The sequence below is a fragment of the Zalophus californianus genome, chromosome 2 (assembly GCF_009762305.2).
Source record: "Zalophus californianus isolate mZalCal1 chromosome 2, mZalCal1.pri.v2, whole genome shotgun sequence".
Taxonomy (NCBI): domain Eukaryota; kingdom Metazoa; phylum Chordata; class Mammalia; order Carnivora; family Otariidae; genus Zalophus; species Zalophus californianus.
In genome coordinates this window covers 113,656,006-113,661,450 of record NC_045596.1, presented here as the reverse complement: position 1 = coordinate 113,661,450, position 5,445 = coordinate 113,656,006, and the positions used below count along the sequence as shown (strand labels likewise).

General features: G+C 33.8%; 1 pseudogene; it reads right to left on the bottom strand.

Annotated features, from left to right (window-relative positions):
- Positions 1–3,808: 3,808 nt before the first annotated feature.
- Positions 3,809–5,153, bottom strand: LOC113925696 (annotated as a pseudogene).
- Between the last annotated feature and the right edge of the window lie 292 nt (positions 5,154–5,445).

The following is a 5,445-nucleotide window of genomic DNA, read 5'->3' as shown; positions in this document are numbered from 1 at the left end:
TTTCTAGATGATATATAGAATGATTTCTCTGACACAAAAGGCACGGTCCAAATGAATAGCAACAGGAAGTGGTATCTATTGTGAGAAACTCTCTAAAGACAATCATATTATTGTTCTTTTCTTCATGATTCTGGTCAAACAAAACATTCTTCATTTAATTAAGATTTGATTAGGATTGAAGAAATCATATTAATTTTTTATAGTTGCAAGAAAAGCCCCAATGGCCAGTGTAGGACATTTTGAATTCAATTTTATAATGAAGATATGGGGTTGCTATTAGCAATGGCATCATGTGTAGATGAATACAATAAATAAATAGGCATAATCATAATTCTTTTTTATTATATTTGTTTCTTGTAAAACATATATAAATGGACCAATATCCTTCTATTACATATCTTAAATACATTATTTAGGAATATGATTTTTTAACACCTCATTCCCTTTTAGGTACACTTCACTTGTTTTAATAGATGGTAATATTTTATTCCATGGATATAGCATCACAATTTGACTACTTTAACTTTCTTTCTTTTTCTTTTTCTTTTTTTTTCCGATTGCAAACAAGATTAACATGAATTGCTTTGTACACATATCTGTGAACATCTATACAAAAATTAGAGTAGGACAAAATAATAAGGAATGTTGATGGCAGTGTGTTGCATTTACTGACACTGACAAATTTTTATAATTAGAAAGCTAGGTTCTTATGTAAAATATGATTATTTTCTCCTATAATCTGTCCTTCCAGTTTTTAAAAATGCCATTATATTCCCTTAGTTATAAAAACTAGAGAAGGTAGCAAGGATATAGCCAGGCCAAATAATCAAGAAACAAGTATCATTTTCTTCATAAATAAATAATTCTATAAGAGCAAAACAAAAATTGGAACAAAAAAAGCCTTTTATTAAAGAATTTACCAAAAACCCCCTACTAAGTAAAAGGACTGTGTTATATTTAATTATATTGGATGAGATAGCCATGAATTAATAAGAGAGGGCTACAAGTGATTGGTAAGAGGATTATGAAAGGGAAGGTATAACTTCCAAACTGGTGGGCAAAGGGATAGGGAAACACTATATTAGATAATATTTTAAGTGTTATAGAATCTTAAATTTAAACAGGCATATAACTAGAAGTTTTGTTGCCAAAGAAAGCTGGGAGGTTATTTCCCAAGAGAATGAGCCATTAATATTATTATGATGTACCTACCAAGATTCAAGGGTGCTCTGTATGCCTGAAAACTTCATTTCATGAGCAGATAGAAGAATGAGCTCTTTCTCAGGGAAAGGGCATATTAACCACATCCTTTACTAAATACAATCAGAATTCCAGTTTACTATTAGAGCTGGGTAAGTAAAACTGTACAGTGGACCAGAACACTAATGGTCACATACATGATCAGACCTATCTCTCTCTCTCTCACTCACTCACACACACACACATCTATCTATCTTTACACAGATCTGTATGAGAATTATTTTAAAATTAGAATATTACTTACTGAGCATTGAATCAGATAAGAGGAGCTAGATAAGTGAATATTTTGATGACATCAGACCAGGACATATCCATTTCTGAAAGAGGGATTGAGATACTCAAATTCTATTGATTTATGCTCACTTATTATGGATAGAATTTGTGTGGATGGTAAGAACTTCTTTTCAGTAGCTGTACCTCTATGTCTGCAAGGTTGTCTTGTGCATAATATATTTCTTCCTAATATATTAATAGACTCTATCAGGGTAAATCTGATACTGTCTTCCTGTCAGAGAACTTTTCCTATGTCAACTTTTGTTTATAATGCAATTATTTATAGCTCATATAATACAATCTTTACTTAAAGTTAGGTCCCATTGAAAGCCCAATGTACTGATAACAGATGAACACATATTCAAAGATGAAATCAGAGGACGCCTGGGACACCTGGGTGGCTCAGTGGGTTAAGCGTCTGCCTTCAGCTCAGGTCATGATCCCAGGGTCCTGCTATCGAGCTCCACATTGGGCTCCTTGCTCAGCAGAGAGCCTGCTTCTCCTTCTGCCTGCCAGTCCCCCTGCTAGTGTTCTCTCTCTCTCTGACAAATAAATAAATAAAATCCTTAAAAAAAGATGAAATCAGGATGAAAACTGATTTTACGGATAAACTTAATAGATGTATTTCTGCTTGTTTAGGATGTCTAGATATGTAAGAAAGATGAGAAATAGAAAATCTTATGTGAAATTTTCTGGTTCATGATTTGTAATATTTTGGAATTTAAACAATGGGTTGGCCATGACTTTATTAGAAAGCAATATGTATAATGTATCCATTTATTAAAATATGGACACTTATTTAGTTGAGCATTTTGTTTCTTATTATTATGATATATGATATTTATGTTAATGGAATTTCACTAAACTGGGAAATATGAAGTACTCTGCAGATTCACTCCTTCACTGGGAGTCTAAGGCATTGGGGAAATACATCACCATGTGCTCAGCATGACCTATGGATTTTAGTGGCTCACAATATAAATAAAATTTGCTCAAAATATAGATGTGGCAACAGGATTGGATGATATACATAGAGAGCAGAATTATGTGTTACAAAGGAAAGGTCTACATTTTTGTTTAGACTAGAGGGGACCACAAATGCCCACTATGAGCTATACTTAGCTCCCACTGCCATTTTATCCATAAGCTTTAGCTTTAGTAAGCAATTTTTTATTCCTCAGCACAATATGATCACATTTCAGACATTTTAGCTAAGTTGTCTATGCTTTAATGTTTTACAAACCCTCATCTACTACTCTTTCATTAAGCTGAAGTTAATCTGTTATCTTGTCTCTGAACTCTATTCTTGAATGCTCTCTCCCATTACAGGACACCATGCATATGTGACTGCATTGTAATTAGTTTCAATTGTTTAAGAACTATTTAGGTGAAAAGAGGATCTTGCCCTTTATTGCTTCCTAGACAACATCACCATGCCTAATACATGATTTTCACTCTTAAACTAAACATTCAAACAAATAAACTAAATGAGTGAACAATATTACTGGCTCCTAACTTTTCAATTTTCAAGACTCTGGTTTGATATACATGACTGTTAGCATGGAATCCTTTGTTGTTTATTTATACATGTGTATGCATTACCTCTTCTTTCTCAGATAAAGAAATGCATTTCAGGAGATTAAAAAAAGATTGTGCAAGATGACAATTTGATGTCAGTATTGTGTGCTCTATTTTAGTACACGTTAAGCCTAATGTCATACATCTGCCTTTATTTCTAGTTAGTAACAATTTTGAAACTCTACAGAATTATACAGAGTAAAACTCTTCTTTTACTAATATACATTATATCTATAATAGGTTTTGATAACTGATATGTTATTGCTGAAACATTATCCAAAAACATAAGTTTAAAGTAAAATATATTGCATGAATAAATTTTTCCCTGAAATTTGCAGAGTATATTGCCTAGTTTCAGATGAAGTTCCTAGGAGAATGTTAACAATTTCTAAGAATATTATGAATAATATTGCATGATAAGAAGCTGGTAACTTTTGAAACTCATACACTACAATGTGGCTTAACATAATATATATGCATATCATGTGTGTGTGTGTGTGTGTGTGTGTGTAATGGAGGTTTTCCTTATCTATTGTAGCTGATATTCATTCGATGTTTCAGGAAGGAGACTAATTTCTTCATTTCTTCGTGTGGTCTTGTAAGATCTAATATTTTTATTTGTAATTTCACAAGAGAAGCAAACATAATTAATAATGAATAACAGATACTGCCCATTGCTTTTATTTCTTTTTTTTAATTATATTTGACATTTTTATTTTAAGCTGGAAAAACAAAACAAACAATAACAAAAAAACTTGAAACAGGCTTGTCAAATGATGTAAATTCATCCTTTCCAGGGAAGCAGAAGGTAGACCAGTGCAGGTTATCCTCAAGGCCACATACATCCTGCTTCACTGCTGCTTGCACTCTGCTGGGTTTTGATCCTTCTTTGAGTCATAGTCTGGATCATTTTCCTCATCTCCTTCTTCTTCCCCTTCCTCATCTGCTTCTTCACCTTCTTCATCATAATCATCATCATCATCTTCGATAGCTTCTCCAGTAAAGTATAACACTGATCTTGGGATTATACGCTCACATAGAAAGTGACCAATTTCAAAGTCTGCAGCAAGGATAGCTTCAGCATCATCATCCAGATCTCCACTTTCAGGAACTTCAGGAGGGGCAAAAAAATTAAAGAAAGAGTTGTTGGAAACTGTTTTGGTCACAGTACGAACTGTCCTACATCCCTTGTGTTTCTGTTTCTTCTTAATGGTTTTCAAAGCGACATTCTTTCCTTTTTTCCAATCTATCTGGCACCCTGTACAACCCATAATTTCTGGTCCATCGAAAGAAAAGGGATCAGAATCATCTGGTTCTGACCTCATCCTATATGTCTTTGTCAACACTTCATTTGTGAAATATTCATTGGGTTCAAAGTGAAATTCTAAGACAAAACTCATGGGCTGGCCAGCATCTGAGAACTTCACTTTAATATCTTTCAAGTGCTTCAAAATAGGTTCATCATGTTCCTGAACCATATCACTGAGCAAGTCAACGTTCTTAAAAACAGTCAACCAGAATTCAGGAATTCCCTTGGGGTCTTCTTTTTCTTCATCCTTTTTCTCATCTCCAATCTTGGCTTTTTCTTTCAGCTCCTCTGAAATTTCATCCTCCTCATCTGGTTTCCATTCACATTCTTCTTCCGCAGGTTCGTAAATTGCATTAATGATCTCAAATCGCTTATCAAATAGAGGCTGATAGAGAACAGCATATTTTCTTTCAAGATCATGAACTTCCTCATAGAATTTGGCTTCTATCTGTGCACATTTAACTTGAAGATTTTTGAGAGCATTCACTCGTCTTTTAACTACCCTAGGCAAGCTTTCAATGTATCCTGTTGGTGTTTCTACCAGACCATCGAGTCATTCTTGAAGGGCTGCAAGAATCTGAGGATTTTGCATCATCTGAACAGTCAGCTGACGCACTTTGATTTTTGTTTCTTCACCAGTTTCTTCTTCTTCTACTTCTTCAACATCATCCAAATCTTTATCAAGTTCAGACTGTTCTTTGTTGTCAATGTCTGCCATGTTGTAAGAATTCCAAATATCGGTGGCTAGCACGGGGAGCCAGGCGGTTGGAGCTGCCCATTGCTTTTATTTCAAACTTACTCTTTTTTTCCTCTGGCAATATTTAATTTGTCTTTAATCCCATGCAGTGTATTTCTCATTTCAGCTATTATAGTTTTCATGTCAAGAATTTCAGTTTGGATCTTTTTTGACATTTTAAGTTTTGAACTTAAGTTCTGAACACATGAAATGCAATCTAACATCTGTTTTAATGCCCATGACTGCTAATTCTAATATCTGTGTCAGTTATGGTTCAGTTTTAATTGGT